Below are 19151 nucleotides of genomic sequence, written 5' to 3' on the forward strand. Positions count from 1 at the left end.
TAAGGTTTAATGAAATACATAAAACATGGACTAATTGGTTATAAAGCTATTAATCATTGTAAGTTCCGGTTGTTCACTTTGCAGAAGGTTTTTAAGGTTTCAGCACTACAAATATCACGAAGACGTTTGTGTTGCCGTCACGGTACAAACATTTGCCTTGCTGTCTACTGGCATACATCTAAGATATCATCTTCAGATACTTTTGAATTTTTGGAAAATTATAACGAACATTTCTATTGGAAGATTATGCAACCTATGGTTATTTTAGTTTTATTGAATGAAATTAGTGAACTATTGAGAGTAACCAGCGATATTGTTATGCGATATTTCGTCCATGGTCACGGTTGAAATTGCAAAATTATTTGTTATTATTTAGAACACGCATTTCAAATAAATATAGGCATTGATAGTTTTGTTATTTTTTCAAGTTTGGGCCAAACAGTTGGATGAAAACCTCATTACCATAGACGTCGAAAATAGTTTCAATTATCTCAGCCTGATCGAGACTTTCTGATCTAACTTTCCTCCGCGGAAAAGATTTTTATCTCAACTCTCACGGCAGACGACTATCAAAGTTTTCTTGCAAAAGTATTTACTCGATCCCATTTTTACTTTTATTCCTATCCTACATCCACCAACAACCAAATTTCTATTAACATTTCATCGAAATTAACGCTAGAAATACCCTTGCTTGTATTAAAATTACTGCACTTTCTCGGACGACCTTAAAACAATTCATTACAATCGGCTCTGGGGAATTATGAAGAAAAAAAAAATTTTAGATTTCTTAAATTATCTACAGATTCTCCACGGCAATGGTGAACAGTTAAGATAAAATATTCGACCCACCAGGGTACGCAATGATGATGATGATATTTCTATTTATTCTATCATCATAGTCGTTACATTCATCATCTTTGAATGTTTAACATTTGCGTTCGCTTTCGTAGCAATAAATGTTTACTTTCGATGTGCTTGGCTGCCATTAAGAAGCTACGAAAATCAACTGTGAAATTTGTCTTACTTTTTCAAATAGTTTTGAGAGGAGGCCACCTCTTTTCCCGGAAATCTCTAGATTGTTTCGTAACTTATGGGTGCATATGTGAATATGGTTTATTTTGGAGTTGATTTGTTTCTTTATTAATTATTTGCCCTCATTGGAAATTTTTATCAAATTTTGGTTTGGTGAAATTTAAACTATTTGAATCGCAAAAGCACTTTGAGATAATAATTAGCGGCTTAGAGTGACGTGTGATCCGAAAATTGCATAAACTGAGGTCTAGCTGACTAAAGTGGCCGTATTCGTCGAGCATCATCTTCTCGATCTCGTTCCCCCGGGTTCAAATCTTGATCATGTCATGGATGTTTGTCTTTATCTTTATGTTTGCTCCACTGTTGCAGGATTATTACTTCATCATCATCAACGGCGCAACAACCGGTATCCGATCTAGGCCTGCCTTAATAAGGAACTCCAGACATCCCGGTTTTGCGCCGAGGGCCACCAATTCGATATCCCTAAAAGCTGTCTGGCGTCCTGACCTACGCCATCGCTCCATCTTAAGCAGGGTCTGCCTCGACTTCTTTTTCTACCATAGATATTGCCCTTATAGACTTTCCGGGTGGGATCATCCTCATCCATACGGATTAAGTGACCTGCTCACCGTAACCTATTGAGCCGGATTTTATCCACAACCGGACGGTCATGGTATCGCTCATAGATTTCGTCATTGTGTAGGCTTCGGAATCGTCCATCCTCATGTAGGGACCAAAAATTCTTCGGAGGATTCTTCTCTCGAACGTGGCCAAGAGTTCGCAATTTTTCTTGCTAAGAATCCAAGGTGTCCGGATGGCTCAAGTGGTTAGAGCGCTGGGCTGTCGGAGCGGAAGGTCGCGGTTCAAATCTCGCTGGGGGCAGAGGAATTTGTTATCGTGATTGGATGTCGGACACCAGTCGACTCAGCTGTGAATGAGTACCTGAGTCAAATCAGGGTAATAATCTCGGGCGAGCGCAATGCTGACCACATTGCCTCCCACAGTGTACTGTGGTGTACCGTTACGGTCTTGAATGAAGTGCTCTAACACACTTCAAGGCCCTGATCCAATATGGATTGTTGCGCCAACGATTATTATTATTATATTAAGAACCCAAGTTTCCGAGGAATACATGAGGACTGGCAAGGTCATAGTCTTGTACAGTAAAAGCTTTGATCCTATGGTGAGACGTTTCGAGCGGAACAGTCTTTGTAAGCTAAAATAGGCTCTGTTGGCTGACACCAACCGTGCGCGGATTTCATCGTCGTAGCTGTTATCGGTTGTGATTTTCGACCCTAGATAGGAGAAATTATCAACGGTCTCAAAGTTGTAGTCTCTTGATTCTTCCCGTTTGACCAGTGCGGTTTGATGTTGTTGGTTGGTTGGTCTTCGGTGCTGACGTTACCACCATATGCTTTGTCTTGCCTTCATTGATGTGCAGCCCAAGATCTCGCGCCGCATGCTCGATCTGGATGAAGGCAGTTTGTACGTCTCGGGTCATTCCTCCCATGATGTCCACATCGTCAGCATAGGCCAGTAGTTGGGTGGACTTAAAGAGGATCGTACCTCTTGCATTTACCTCGGCATCACGGATCGCTTTCTCCAGGGCCAGGTTAAAGAGGACGCATGATAGGGCATCCCCTTATCGTAGACCGTTGTTGATGTCGAAAGGTCTTGAGAGTGATCCTGCTGCTTTTATCTGGCCTCGCACATTGGTCAGGGTGAGTCTAGTCAGTCTTATTTATTTCGTCGGGATACCGAAATCTCTCATGGCCATGTACAGTTTTACCCTGGCTATGCTATCATAGGCGGCTTTAATGTCGATGAATAGATGGTGCAACTATTGTCCATATTCCAACAGTTTTTCCATCGCTTGAGAGAAAATCTGATCTGTTGCTAATTTGCCTGGAGTGAAGCCTCTTTGGTATGGGCCAATGATGTTCTGGGCGTATGGGGCTATCCGGCCTAGCAAGAATGCGGAGAATATCTTATAGATGGTACTCAGCAACGTGATACCTCTATAATTGCTGCACTGTGTGATATCTCCCTTTTGATATATGAGACAGATAATGCCTCTTTGCCAATCGTCAGGCATTGATTCGCTGTCCCATACCTTGAGCACAAGTTAATGAACCACTTGGTGTAACAGGTCGCCTCCATATTTAACTAATTTGGCTGTAATTCCATCGGCGCCTGGCGACTTATGATTTCTTAGCCGATGAATTGCACGGACTGTTTCTCCTAAACTTGGTGGTGGCAGTATTTGTCCGTCATCTTCAGTTGGCGGGACCTCCAACTCGCCGATGTTCTGGTTGTTCAGTAGCTCATGAAGTACTCAACCCATTGCTCCAATATGCCCATTCTGTCGGAAATCAGATTTCCCTCTCTGTCTCGGCAGGATGAACATCGGGGTGTACAAGGCTTCAACCTGCTGACTTGCTGGTAAAACTTGTACACCTGGTGCAGTTGCTCTCTGTACTTTTCGAGTTCATAGACTTGTTGGTTCTATCAGGCTTCCTTTTTTCGTCTGTGAAGTCGCTTCTCCGCTCGCCGGAGTTCGTGATAAGTCTCTGCACGTGTTCTTTGAGAGTGCAACATTACTCGGTATTCGGCATTCTTCCGTTCCGTTGCTAGTTTACATCCATCGTCAAACTAGCCGTTATCAGTGATAACGTTCTTCAGGTGGTTGTGAAGACCGTTTGTTGATGCTTCATCCCCAGGTCTTCTGTTGACTGCGGTTATTGCGTCATCCATTTCCCTCTTATAGGTGTCGCGGAGGGATGTGTTGTGGATTGCTTCAGTGTTAACTCTCACCTGATTGTCAGAGAGGATTCTGGGTGGTATTGTTATTCGAGCTCGGAACACCATGCCATCGAGATAGTGATCTGAGTCTATATTGGCCCCCCTATATGTTCTGACATTCATCAAGGCTGAGAGGTGGCGGCGTTCGATCAACACGTGGTCAATTTGGTTGAAAGTGGTCCCGTCTGGAGGGGCCCCAAGTATGTTTGTGGACCGCTTTCCGCGCAAACCAGGTACTTCCAACAGCCATTTCGTGTGACACTTCTAAGTGAATAATCCACAGTCTGTTATCATTTGTATTTTGGTGTGAGCTATGGGAGCCAACGTATCGCTTGAATACGGGCTCCTTCCTCCTTGGCTGTTAAAATCCCGATGTATGATTTTGATATCATCTGGGACAGGCTTCGAGGGTTCGTTCTACTGCCTCGTAGAAGGTATCCCTCTTCGACTCTGCAGTCTCTGTAGGGGCGTGAACGTTAATGAGGCTTATATTTCTAAACTTGCCTCGCAAGCGCAGAGTGCATAGCCGTTCGCTTATGTTTTCAAAGCCGATAACAGCAGGTTTCATTTTTTGGCTGACTAAGAAACCTACTTCAAGCACATGGTTTACTGGATGGCCGCTATAATATATGGTGTAGCCCCCAACCTGGAAGACCAGTTGGTACTTTTTATCCCGTTTTTAGGCGCGGGAGACTCGCCTTCATCCTTCTCCGTCTGCAGTTTTTCATGAAGAAAGAATTCCCAGCGATAACCACGTGGAGGTGGAGATAGGGTTTGGTAGTAGAGCTGTTGGTGTTGGTTCAGCAGGCATTTTCCAGGTTTTATGCTGCATGGTGGGTACCAATCCACGTTTCACCCTGGGATCTATACTACCCTTTGACCACACATGACGCACATTGAATTAAGAAAATATTATAGCTTGGAAAGGCTAGCGATTGCTTGGCCATGCGTGTCCCCTTGTGAATATCAAAAGGTTCTTTTGTCTGTAGCAACCTGAGTCTATATAACCGAGTACGTTTTTGTTTTTTAGACGGATTAAATGTTTAGGGAAAGTCTGGCTTAGAGATATTTTCAGAAAATCAATAATGATATTCCCATCCGCCTTATGCTATCTGCAGTGAATGGCGAAGTTGCAAGGATTCACTCACCCGAATATGTAAGAATGACCTAAATTTATCGAAACAGAGGTGTTGGTCCGCCATACCAATATACGTACGCATCATCTCCTAAATTGTACCTTAACAAAGGTTGGCTGAACTTCTGCCCCTTGTTCTTTAATCTCTATGCCTTCCTCTGTCTTTAACAGACTTGATTCTTTTGGATTTTTATTGACTTAAAGCTTTTTAGATTTTTGATACTTCGAGGGTGATTGTGTTGACCTTACTTAGTGAGTGAAAGGTTTCTTAGAAGTAGCAGAACTACCGCTATCGTCGGAAAGAATGGTTTACAGTGCTTTCTTGCTTCTTTTTACAGTGAACTTAGGGGGACTAGGCTTAAGCAGACGACACGAAGTGAGGAGGAAACGGAGATCATTGGTGAAAGATAAATAGTAAGGGAACGGTTGCCACAAAAATGATCAAGTCTAGTAGGTTACTAATAGTGGAAGAACGTTTTTAATTATAAAATGGCAGTCATCTCTCAACGAAGGGGAAAGGACCGAAAGAAGCTAGAAATTCTCAACCAGAGCATGACCATTGTTTTCGTGTATGAAGTAATTAGAAATTTTTTGAAAGCTTGGAACGTTACACCCTTCGAGGCTCTTGTAAAAAGATAGGAGGAGGAGGAGAGGAGAATGCATTGATTGGCTAGAAAGGGGTTAGGAAATCAACATGGTTTCAGGAAGACTAACATCCTTTTTTTTGCTGCGTGAACCTTTTTTCAAACAAATCTGGGTAGTCTTATTGGAGATTATGCTTAGAGTGTACTTAGTATTTTGTACGGAAATGCTTAGATGTCACCGGGATAAGATTCTAGGTTGGCATGAAAATCAATGAAAAGCCGCACAACCAAGGAAGTGATAAGGAGAAAACTGTGAAGCGATCAATTTTCACAGTTTTGCTAAAGCAAATTTTCGCGCCGCTTCGCCAATAGCTCTCCTTAAATTTAAATTGATATTCCTATGCCCACAGGCGATCGTCAATAACTTGGTCCAAAGTCGGCAATTCAATGACCGAAATTCAGGCACATTCTGAACCAGTCCAGTCCAAGGTTTTTCCGCCTTATGAGCGGATACCATGGCATCTTGGAGGTACTCGAAAGAGTTCAAACATATTATGATACTGCGCAGCTTGTTTTCAGTCCCTTTTCGCAGAAGTGGACTGTTAGCCCATGTTACGACATATCCCACCAACCCGCATTGGAGAAGAGAGGGATGATATTTTATCACAGTTTTTCATTGTTTCAGATGTTGTCTTTTAGGTTGTATCTGGTGACAGTATATTTACATATATTTTGACGTTCGTTTTAGCAGCAATACCTTTTTGCTTGCGGGAAACCAGATAGGATTGTGCTTTGTTTTGATAAAGAGGGAGAACCGATGATGAATCAATCCTGTTTCTAATGTAATCCACATCCTAGTCTTGGGAAGGTAGCATACTGCTGGTTTAGAGATAAATTATTATTTTGACGAAAAGATTTCGTTGAAACGAGGGACGCTAGTGCAAGTAGAAGAAATACATACGTGGATTAAAGACAACAGTAACTTGCCATATGTAGCGGCCTAGAACCGACCGCTAGGTTTCATTGCAGGTTCTTCGTTGTCTGTGAATTTCAGTCCTCTGATGACACATGGACTTGAAAAAAAGGTTGTAGACGAGGCCGATAAATTTGCGGCATTTTTCGAGATTTTGGGCAGTAGGATAGTGGAGATGGTTGGATATGAAGCGTTAAGCATCGCATCTGTGCCAAGTTCAACATTCGCCTGGAGAGTAGACAGGGGATGAATCCTTTGCTTAGCACCCGTCAGATTCTAATAACCTCTAACAACTTTGAAGTGCTGATTATTAGGTCAATTACTTCACTTCTTCTTGGCTCCAGGAACCCGGGGCGCCCCGCAGATTTAACTTAGCATTTTCATTTCTTTGTCATGATTAACTGGGCGGTAGCCATGCCCCGGAAATGTATCTTTGACGGCAAAATGGGGGGGAGGGGTTCAGGTATTTAGACAGTATAAAATTTTATTGAAAATTTGGCTTCCTTTAATTCAACGATGATAGTCCAACCATTTGTCCCTTCTTGATTTTCCTCTCTTAAGCCCTTGGTGAGGGGATGGCAAGAGCCGTCTGAACCCCAACATTTTTGAAAAGCGAGAAACTTGATCAAAGTAGATAGATAGATAGATTTTGCAATTTTACAATCTTTCCGTCGGTGATACAAGCTCAATGTAAATTTCGTTTTGCTCATTATTTGTTTTTAAAGATGAGTATTTCTTTCATCTATTTATGAGCGATACCATGACCGTCCGGTTGTTGTTGGTACGGTGGGCGGGTCACTTAATCCGTATGGATGAGGATGATCCCACCCGGAAGGTCTATAAGGGCAATATCTATGGTAGAAGAAGAAGACGAGGCAGACCCTGCGTAAGATGGAGCGATGGCATAGGCCAGGACGCTAGACAGCTTTGAGGGATATCGAATTGGTGGACCTGGGCGCAAAACCGCGATGTTTGGAGTTCCTTATTAAGGCAGGCCTAAACTGGATACCGGTTGCGATTTGTGTGTTGTGATTTCTTTCATGAAGTAGAATTCTTGAAGGACTCCCCTAGAGACCTTGACCTAGACCTGTGTAGTATCCTCAACTTAACTTATTCCCTGAAGATACCGATTTTTTTGGTTTTACTGAGTAGGGAAAAGTTTGTGTTGGAAATGTTCGACTATGAGACTAATCGTAGCGTACGGCTAGTGGCCTGGGATATCTTGTTATGCATTATCTTTCCTTCATTTTGATTTTTTTGTTTAGATTGACTTCAACATTACTTTTGTTGATTATTTCTCTAAATGAATCACATCAGTAACTGCAACTAAGCCTTTTTGAAGCGATCCACCCATTTTACTTCACCCAATATTAATAAATTGTACGCGATCAAGAGATTTTAAAGGGCTCCAAGAATATTTTTTATTTGATGCACTTAATGACTTTTTTGCTGCCATCTAATCGTCCCACCTTTATAAGAACCCATGGTTTATTTTACTATTGACCAACAACTCTTTAGAGTGGACATTTTACCGTTCCTCTATTTTACAATCACATAACTTCAAAGAACCCTCATTCTAATGTGATTGCTTTTTTACAACAAAATAGCGCAACCTATTCTGTGAATGGAATCAATCCAAATCATGAACAACTTAATCTAAAGCACATTTAAGCTCCTCCAGCCCCTGGAAATTCCATGAAGTCAACAACATAATCATTACCCGCAAAATTGCCGGTCAGATTGGTAAATCTTTGGAAATCTCCTCGGAAGCTATGTATAATTGGACCATAAGTAAAAACTTTCCCAGTGAAGTAAGAAGCAAGAGTAAAACGATTAACACGAACTACGAGATTTTCGAGGAAGACTAGCCCCTCATTAATGGCCATAGCTAGATATCTGCAAGTAAAACAGAGCCTACTTATTCGAATTCACGATTAAGAGGTCAATGGCACAATGCAAATCTCACTTCATTTGAACTTGGCAATAACCCGGCAATGGATGGATCAATAAACTCGTTATCTGGTGAATTCCTCAATGGACAACAGGGAAAAGTACTCAAAGTACATTTCCGACAGTAACAATCAAATGTGCAGACATTCATTCGAATGTGTTCCCGTACAGATGTTCTTGTCGGTTGTAACCATTACTTTTATTTGATTCTTGATTAGAATCCTCCTTTGAGTTTTTATTACGTACTTAGCGTCTGTACGTCCATCCGCCTGTCTTCTTTTCCATTGCGAACATTTTTAATTACCAAATGATTAGAACTCTACGAGCTGGGGCTTTAGTCATTGTCTCGGAAGTTCCTGCCTTCGCAATGGTATGGTTCTTGCTCAATACTTTGCGTTTCCAGTAGGTAGGGGTCAATGGCACTTAACTTATTGCTGACACCTTAAATCATTCATTACGGCAATTCGATGGAGACTGTCGGGAATAGATACCTGAAGTTTATGCACTTTGAAATCAAACAATTACCGGAAGAGTGGCGCCGGACTGATTATAAAATTCTTGAAGGGTTTTCTACCCCATGGCGCTCTAAGCTAATGCTATGTTGACTATTGTAGTTAAAATGCCTGCTGAAGTTAGAATGGTTCATTATAGACCCTTAGATCACCTAAACCTATCAAACCTATGGGAATCTTTTACGCTATGCGATTGCTGTCAAAGGGTTCCCAGTCACTGCTTCTCAGCACCTTGCTGCACTGCAAAAAACCGTGTTACACCTTCCCCGCTTCACCACCTGTTCAGAGAATCTAAATTGTTGCAATTATATGCAAATTAATTGAATAAGTGTTGCTAATGTTCGTTATCGCAGAAATCAATGGTGGAAACGCTTTACCATGGATTGTGGAAACTGATGAGTCGCTGGCCCGTAAATGATCACCATTCATACTTTTTACTTCCAAACTAAAGTGCACTGACCACCATTAGTTATTGTTTATGGTCATGCTCACCTCATGGAGAATATATGAATGCAGAGTGTGAAAAGGAACCCTCGTGTATGTGGCTATGTAAGAAGTTGCATGTTCCTCAGGTGTTTGAAGCGGGTTTTCAGCGAAATAGTAGTGCTGCATGCACGGTAGCATTAGTGCATAAATATTTGACCTAGTTAAGTGGAGAAACTGTTGCTGATATATGTACATTGTAGAAACAGCAAAAGTGTATTGGGCATTATATATTTCACCGCTTCAAGCTTATCTATTATGCTTGAGTGAATGGAAAACTGTAAATGGTATCGTTTAATAAGAAAAGAATGAGTTGCAGATGAAATACTTTTTTTCTAGTTTAGATTTAAGATTTTTTTTGACAACTCGTGGTTTCTAGGTGCGGTTTTTTAACATTTTGTGTAAAACAAAACCATATTTCTTTTGAGAACTCTGTCTGTCCAGTACACGCATTTTTCTCGGAGACTAACAGCGATTGACACCACATGGAAAGGTAGGAAATGTGAACGCTCACGCATACACTGAGTTACATCCTTTTACGTCGAATTTAAGGGGAGGTCCCCATACATGCAAAACGGGGCTGTAAATTTTTTTCACCAAATATAGTCATGTGGGGTATCAAATGAAAGGTCTCGATTAGTACTTTCCGAAGCTGGTCTTAGTTTGGACATTTGTTGGAAAAGCGGGGAGTTCGGGGGGGGGTCGAAAGTGGTCATTTATTTCACGAGGCCATTCTCAGAAACTGCCCGACCGAAAAATCTGAAAAAAAAATCAAAAGGCTGCCACGATATAGTGGCTAGGCTTCGAAATACCTTCCATACCGGTATCCCTTCAAATAAAGTTAATAATAGTATATTTCTATAATGTTCAGTAATTGGCTGCAGAACCAGTTCATCCTAGTACCACGAAATTTTGCAGCAATGTAGGCTATAATAAGGAGCTTGATCCTACCAAGTTTGGTGGAAATCACACTATTACTAACAAAGTAAAGTTGTCACTTCTTTGGAAATTCAAGATTGTGAATGTCAATATCACCCGAAAGTGGATATTCTCACATAATATATGCGTATATTACATGTTACGTACTAATGGGATAAATTCCCACTCAAATGCCTTTATAAAAGGTATTTACGAAACCTTTCATACCTGAAGCGTCCAGCTTCCGATTTCCCGCCTTGTTGCAAGCCTTTTTCCCATTTCAGTCAAAATGATGTTTTAACAGGCTTAAATTAAAATCATTGTCATCTGTCTATGAAATAATTTTCCAGTAGATACGGAAAAATGTTAAAATCCTGCGAGAACTGTTTTCGATAGGTTATAGAAACATGTAACCTTTCTTCATTCATTCAGCCTAGTGAATGAATAGTTCGTCGAGAACACGTTGTCTCCGAGAAAACTACTAATTCAATTGATACAAATCAACTTGGGAGAGGCAGAATAGAGAGAGAAGAGACTGTGTGGATACCCTATACACCGCAGAGGGGTGGATTTAGAAGAAATATATACCATAAGCTTCAAGCAGCGTTTTCCAATTGTCTGTGGAACGCAGGGTATCCATCTTTTTCTAGCACCTTCATAAATTTTGAGCGCATTTTGTTTTTGTTTTAGGATTGACAGAGTTCTGTCAACTACCCACTTGATCACGGAGTGGACCTATTGGAAAAAAATTTTCACCCACTTTTTTTGGTATACTGATTCCTCTTTTTAGGTTAAGCACATGGTGTCTTGAAAAGACGATTTATGATCTCATCCAGGGTATAGGAAACTCAGCTTTGTCGCATTTCTGGTCTGGGTGTAGCGTTACCGAAAGTAATTGCCAATATGACTCATGCCCATGTCGAGTTTTGTGGATACATAAGGGGAGCGAATAACACTTTGAAACCACTACCGGTCCCGGAAAAGGGAACAGTGCAACCTACCCTGAACGAAACCGCAAATCATCTTTTCTAATCGCAAACATCTTGAAGATATTAGCTACCAAAATTTTGATGAATTAAATAAAATGTAACTTACCCACTTCTCCGGAAACATCCACTGTTTTACCGCCAATATAGATATCCAAAAATTTTGTCACTTTTTTTCATTTGCTCTGAAAGTAAATAAAAGGATGGTAAGTATCTTTGGTTAACTTTTATTTATAGTGGAAAATGATAGTTTTAGTATAATGAGTAGCTCCAACGGTGGAAGCAGCAGCTCCACCGTGTCATGTGTAGAAGAAGGGATGATCGTTAAGATTTCGAAAAAGGGCACCCGCCTTGAGTGCTTTGCCTGCTGTCGAAACGATAATAGCTAAAATAATCCTGAAATGTTTCAAGTACCACCTCGAAGTCTTGATCGACAGATAACAGATTGGTTTCTGCTTTTGATGTTCCTGCATTAACCCACATCAACAACTCGCGGATCTTTTCGGAACAGTGTGCGGAGTTTAGATCTACACTTTACCTGCTCTTCGTCGATTTTGAGAAGGCTTTTGTCGACTGTTCTGTGCTCATATTCTTTCTGTATAGTTATATGGGAGTAGGACATGGAAAATTACCACCATCGTCATTCAGAAGCTCCAAAGAACTTTGATCGAACAACTTAGTCGGTACACTACCCATATATACGTGGATATACTGATCAGAATGCGGAAGTGGCAGTGGATAGGTGACACATTAAGAAAGGGTGGCCGTTGACGGAAGCTCTTGGAGGTCAATGTTCAATCTTGATGAAAAGGTTGAACTGTTAATAACTCAGCCTTCAAATTTTTATTATGACATAATCAACACGCTGGGAGAAATCTGTTTTAGTGTAAGGAAACTATGCAAGTATGTATTTTGTATTGAGAAAAATCTTTAGAAAAAATCCCGGTTTTATTTAATTGATTCTCGCATTTAATTTGATCGTTGTCGCAGAGTCTCTTTCAATCGTAAATTCAAACATCCAGGAAAAATAAAGTATACCTTCCAGCTGGTGGGGGTCCTCTTGCGAAGCTGGGGTCTGAAGCTATCGTCTCTGATATTAGCGCTGGATCAGCATGGATCAGCTGATGTAACAGATGCATCAGAACCTATTTGAGAGGTTCGAATATAAGGAAAGAAGGATGGTAGTCGCAGGAAACACTTGCGATTTTTGGTTATTATGGTTGAACTGTACGGCTACATCGTAAGATGTTCTCGCTGCATGCTTCAACTGACAAGGATTCGATTACAGAGTGATTGATTGCATGGGAAGTATAATAGTATGCTTGCATAAGTTACTTACTGAACGGCAATAGAGACAACGAAAGGTATTTCCAGATCTGTTCCTTCCGAGGACTCCCAGTCATGCATATGCTAGCTAACTCGATGGTGTACTCTCTTTAGGTAACAAGGGGGGCTGTGAATTATGCAGACATGCATAGTAGAGAGAGTCTATCGGATATGGTCATAAATGGATACGCATCTAGATTGTGGCCAGTTTTGAGAATCGCACTAATGAGAGGGGGAGAGGTGTAGCTTAATCACGATGCTTGTTCCAGTTCTGATTAAGCTCGTACTACCTACCTACCTAGCCGTATGTTGCATATCTAGATATAGTTCTTTTTCGCAAACTATTTAACCGGGACTTGGAAGCGAATGCGATCTGCTCTATGTGACACTTAGAGCATGGTTGCCAAGAGTCGAATTTGATATTGGTTATACATATGAGAGATTAGTTTAAACATCGAAGTCGATGAGAAACGGCCAAAAGGCGTGCAGAACTTACGTTAAATGCTGATTTGAGAGCCCCTCGACCCCGACACCGTTTCTGAACCGGACAAAGGCAGAAGAATAAGAAGAAGAAAAAGCATTGTCCTAGGTGTACATCACGAATTTTATTGTTACATCTAGTTGGTATATATCTGAGTGTTCCAGAAAGCTGATTGACGTAACTAGATGTTGCAAAGGTGATGACTACCCAGTATTGGAGGCTATTGAATTCATGCTGGTTATGCTATCAAAATGGGGTATACATATAACTATTGACCCCCTTCTACCGATCGCCGAAATACATGCTAGAATAACTAGGAGGAATATGTTGCTCAATGCTGGAGTTAGTCGGCCTCCCTTACTAATTGAGTTCGCGTTATTATCTTTAGATTAGAAAGTGCAGTTGTTCACAGATGATGGCATGTTGAGTAAGTCCGAAAGGGAGAATTCGAGGTATGATATCTGGTAGATGAAGTGAAGCGATAAGTGAAAGATTTTGAAAAAAAATGCTTATTTCCTTAGTACTTTTGCTACTTCTTCTACTCGAAATATATGTATGTACGTAGTAATAAATACATTGTCGTATAGTTACTGGCTTTCTTTAATAAAAACTGAAATACAAGAAATCGGGAAACCAAAACGAAGTGATTATATGATAATCTGAAGGCGGCAAGTCAGGGGACCACCGCATTCTTCTGACTGGCGCCTTCACTTCCAAAACGTCAAACCCAAACGAGTCCAGGTGTTGTTCAGGCATTGTTCTGCAACAAGCCGACTCAATTTATCAGCATGTTATTGTCGTTTTATTCTGAATCACCCTTTTCATTTCTTCTAAGGTGCCATAGTACCTTGCCTCGTTAATGGTGTCCCACGAACCAGATATTCAATCAAGATTATGCCTTTATAATCCCAAAACTTGGATTTCATAGTATTTTTGGCTGAAATTGCGGTTTTAATTTTTTTTGAGGAAAGTGAAAGGGTGTGACGACAGTGTTGTGATTGCTTTTTGGTTTTGGGCAGTGGCAAGTACTGGGCAATCAAGCTTCATATTCAAGATCAACGCAGGAGAGCAAGTCGTCATTTCCAATTTTGCAGTGCTCTAAAAATTCTGTTGAGGTTTGCAGTCGATTCTATTCACGTTGTTCTGTCAGCTGTTTAGGGACCTATCTCGCATCATACCCGAGGGTTTCTATGGTTGTTCTTGCAGCGAAGTTCTGAAGATTTCTCGAAACATAACAGAAAATAAATCCAATATCAATCTCCACGTCAGTCACGATAGAAGGTTTCCCGTTCCTTTAATCGTCATGCCGAAAAGTACGACCTTTACGGGCATTAGGCGATACCACTTGTAATGGCAAAATATTATTTGTCGGTGGTCAAAATGACCGCCGTGAATGACTGGAGACGCCAAAGGGGGGGGGGTTAGCTATTTCAAAATCTAGAAAGAATAGTTGGCGAAATTGACAATGAAGATCCGCCCGTAAATACTGAAGCCCCATCGAAGTCTTTCGTCGACACGCACTTGCTTGCCTCTTCTGGACTTCGCGTGCATCTATCGAATAATCAGCATGTGAGCTAAATCTGTAATTGAAACAAAAAGAAACGACTGGATTGCGCACGTGGTGCCACAAAAACCCCCGACACCCGAGTGTCGCGATCCAGAGTGTAGATCCGGGACGGATCTCATCCTCAGTTGATGCTTCTTCTAGTTCAGATGTATTGTGTTGCACAGTCGTTGAGATAGACTTGAACAGTCTCCACCTTGCCTTGGCATCTCCAAGCCCCACACGCTATTTGTAATGACAAAATGTGATTTGTCGGCGGCCCAAACGACCATCCTGACTGGCCGGAGACGACCAAGAACGGACAACTATCCCAAAACCTAAAAAAAGGAAAGTTTTCGGAATTAATCGTGAAGGTCCGCCCGCAAATACTGAAGCTCCATCGAACTGCTCCATAGCCAATCGCAATTGGTCACTTGTAGCGAATAACGATGCGGATGTCGCACTTAACAGAAGATCGCAAAAGATGCTCTTGGGTTAAAAGTTTTCAACATGACCTCGAATTAATTGATAAACCATTTCTTACATTTTATTTACTTCCTGGACGTTTCTCGTATATAGAACGAAAGGAAACCCAGACATTATTTTCAAAAAAGTGAATGATAAGCTGACATTGCGCACTACCTGTGATTTGTTAGTGTCTGCTTCCATTCCATTTCTTTGATGGCTATTTAAGGAGACACTCAAAGAGTATAAGAACGTTCGCCTCTTTGGCGTGGTGCGATCGAATTAAACTTGACCAGGCTTGGGTGTCAGATGTCGTTTGGCAAGTGGTAAGATGTTCTCCAATGAGAAATTGAAATTCCCATTAAATGTCTATAAAAACATTGTTGTGCTCTTGAAGTCATCAGAGAAGGGTAACCAATGCTCTGTCATACAAGGTTTTTGGTAGACTCCCTGGGAAAATTATCAGGCGGTTGATGTCCGATGCCGGACAGATAGTATGACTTTCGGACTAGCGGAATCCTCTATCCCCGCAAATATTTCTCTGAAATCTTTGTATATTTCACAGACTCATTTCATTATCTAAGCTAGTCTTCTTCTTTCTCTATGGAGTTACCAATGCCGTTCCTTAGTCCACCTTCAGTCTTCTTTGCTAGGCGACTGCTCATTTCGCGAATTTGTAACACGCGTTGTCAATCGATAACTCCCATCTGCTTCGAAGCTTTCCTGACAGTTGTCTGACTTCTACCTTGTCTATGAGGAGACATTTAAAAATTCTCTTGTCACTCGTCAGTTCGACATGACCTGCCCACTAGAGCTTTTGAATGCTGATGTGGGAGGAGGCTTTCAACCCGTCGTATAAAAAGATAACTCCTCTTTGTTATATTAGTACACCATTAATTATGCCGCTTGAGGTTATTGTTTGCCTGCTCTTCGACTTGACTTATCGCTCAGGTTTCGCTAACGTAGTACAAAATTGACCGACCCAATGTCTTTGCTTTTCTACCTACATTTTAATTTTCAAATTTTAACATGATTTTAGCCTTCTGTTTTGTTCATGAATTTGTTGAAGGGTTATCTAATCATGAACGGTTGGGAAAGGTTGACTACGCCTGGAATTGAGTTCACTTGGTAGTTATTTTCTTCATACTTGTTAAAAGAAGCCCGGAATGGTTTGTATACAGGATTGGAAGTGATGTACCTATGCTAGATGGAGGATGGACTGGATTGAAATTAATGGGCGGCTCCTGAAGGAAACGGTTTATCTATAAAATGTATGAAAATATTTAGCAAGTCATTTTCAATTTTTTGAGCCAAACCCTAAGTATTTTGATGGAGGGTTATTTGCAGCGCCTCAAGAGCCTTGGCTCGTGTTATTTTTAAATCGCTATACAGAGGACGAAATCACGCAGCATCGAATAGGGGTATACCTCTTTTACTATGACTTGAGATGACCAGGAGAATGTTCTTATCTGATGTTTGAAATAAAAAGTAACAAGTTGTATTTTGACCAGACAGTGAAGTTTCCTTACTAGGTAACATGCTGAACATCTTGGATATTTGAGAACAGCACTGTTCGAAAGAGGGCAGTCAACAATGCGTTGCTTGTATTCGTTGAATTTGAGTCTATTGATCGGTCTGAATGCATACAATTTGCTCTTTGTAAAAATTATTTATGGCGAAAAAGGGCATGTGTTGATGGTGCGTATGGGCCTTTTTATGTTGATGCTAAATGAGGATGTTTACAGAAAACACAAACGAGATCCTTTACGTGAAACTTCTTAGCAATCGACCTTTTGTTGGAATTGGAATCTAAATGCAGGAAGTACAAGCAAACTAAAGCCATCCTCATGCTCGTTCCGTAAGTTTGTCAGAGTAACCTGACGAAATCCTCATGAGGTTGAAAGCAGTAGGCTTGAGCAGAAATGGTCTACCAGGCACACGGGGGAATAATTCGCCTGAATGGCATTCAGTGGACCCTACTGGCAGTCGCTTGATGTTTCCTTAAGTTTTCTCTTTGGCAAAAGTTAACTAAATTCAGTGAAACCTGTGAGGAGTGCTTTATGACTGTTCATCATCAATTCAAGCCAATGTAGAGTGGCGGTGTTTTGCACAAACTTATTTGCATCACAGTTTTTAGGTAAACTTTCTAAAAACCAAGCCAAGCCTACACTCATTATAGGCCGGTATCCCTGTCACTTTGTATTGGAAGGGTAGTAATCTGTCACATTTCAAAGGGCTCACCCTCTGACTTTCAATGTATATTTAGTTTCTATCTGGAGAGCACCAAGCTTTCGGTTTTCACTGGTACTAGATACGGCATATAATGTGCAAGTGTTAATAACACTTAAAGAATTCCATAAGCAAATAGGCATACCGTTTTAAAGCAATTCATTTAATATAGAAAATGAAAATGCCTTGGTGCCAAATAGAGACCTGCAATGTTGCCATGAACCTTACAACCTAAATATGTAGAAATTTCACTTTTAATGCGATTAAATTCCAGTGATAATAATAAAATCTCATTACTTTTCATTTGCAACAGCGAGAATACTCATTCTGAGTCATGTTCACTTCCATGTCCATGCTCCGAATTTTCAATGAAATTTAATATCCATTAACTACCGAAACCTTGCCTCCTGCATATGTAACGCCAGGACTAATAAATTAAACACTTCCGTCCTAAAAATCAATTCCTTGCTCCCATCCTGCATACGCCCCCCTCCCCCCCACAACATGTATACGTTTACACCAATTTTTATTTTCAATTAAGATGATTTCATGTCGTCACACTCGTATGCAACTCCTGGTAGTGTTCAAAATAAAAATTTTACTATCGCATATACTCCATGGTTGTAAATTGCATATGAACACAGATCTTACATTAAGTTACACAGCTGGAGGAAGGAGCTGATGGATTCGTCAAAGTGGGAACGTGTCAGAATGCGAACAGAGGAAATGAGGTGAAAATCAGGAGACGCTTCATCGTCGTCAAATTTCAATGCCATGTACACACATAACTAACGTAAATGATGCTATTGCCCTCTAGCCTTATTCCACAGGTCGGCATCAGATAAATTCATCCTTGAAACGATTGCAAGAATTATTTTTTAATGCCCATCTTCGTGTATCTGTCAGGAGTTATACGTTTTGGAATGTGGTGATATGTGCGTGCGTTCCATTAAAAAGTCATTACATAGGTGAAGTGCCGGAATGGATTGCCGTATGACTGTAGGAAAGTATTTGTCCAGGAAGGAAATTTTGGAGATAAAATTCGAAGTGAGTCTTAATAATATCCTTCTGATACATCAGTCTGTCCGGTATTTGATTTGTCAAGATATAGGGCTTATTTTATTAGTACGCCTTCGACTCTGATGTCGTAGATCTTTTCCGGTCAACATTTAGTCCTTTTCAATCAATCTCCAATGGGGTTGAAATTGTAAAAAAGTAATAAGCGAAATTACGGTTTCTTACCAGGGCAGTGGCAAATCGTTAGACGCTACCTCACCTCTGCCCTTGGAGTAGCGTGACCGAAGCGGCTTGCAGATTAAATGCTCCTGCTACGATTGAGGGATCCTAAGTCGCCATCCACTTGATGTTGGACCGGACCAAATTGGGTGCAACTTACTCCTTCTTTTTTTGGTCTACGGACCCCATCTGACGATATGCTTCTGCCTTGGTAAGAAAACGTAAAGCCGTCTTCGCCTACTATTTTTTGAAGTTTGGGGGTTGGTGGATCAAAAAAAAGGGGAGTAATTTGCTCCCCCTCAATCCTTAAACAAAATATTGAAATTGTAGTTTTGCTGCTAGTCAGGTGTAATAAGAGTGCCTTCTATCCCTGAACAACTAATCACTTCGATCAAATTTAGCTTCAAGCAAAGGCTGTTTTCACGTGGACATAATTCGCACCCACGTCGCGTTTGCGATTCTGTGTATATAAAGGAGCGATTTTTGCCATCGATTT

At 40.9% G+C, this 19151-nt stretch overlaps 2 protein-coding genes across 5 annotated transcripts in view; one reads left to right on the top strand and one right to left on the bottom strand.

The window, feature by feature from the left end:
* The window catches only part of LOC119646844 (rab3 GTPase-activating protein catalytic subunit), a 477376-nt gene that overhangs the window by 230230 nt on the left and 227995 nt on the right, over nucleotides 1–19151 (top strand). The gene's annotated exons all lie outside the window — the stretch shown is intronic.
* Nucleotides 1–19151, bottom strand: part of LOC119646843 (vasorin) — a 395527-nt gene that overhangs the window by 191643 nt on the left and 184733 nt on the right. For all 4 annotated transcript variants that reach the window (XM_038047465.1, XM_038047463.1, XM_038047464.1 and 1 more), the window contains exon 3: nucleotides 11485–11560. The gene's annotated coding sequence lies outside the window, so the exon portion shown is untranslated. The remainder of the gene's footprint in view (nucleotides 1–11484; nucleotides 11561–19151) is intronic.

This window comes from Hermetia illucens, chromosome 1 (assembly GCF_905115235.1).
Source record: "Hermetia illucens chromosome 1, iHerIll2.2.curated.20191125, whole genome shotgun sequence".
Lineage (NCBI taxonomy): Eukaryota > Metazoa > Arthropoda > Insecta > Diptera > Stratiomyidae > Hermetia > Hermetia illucens.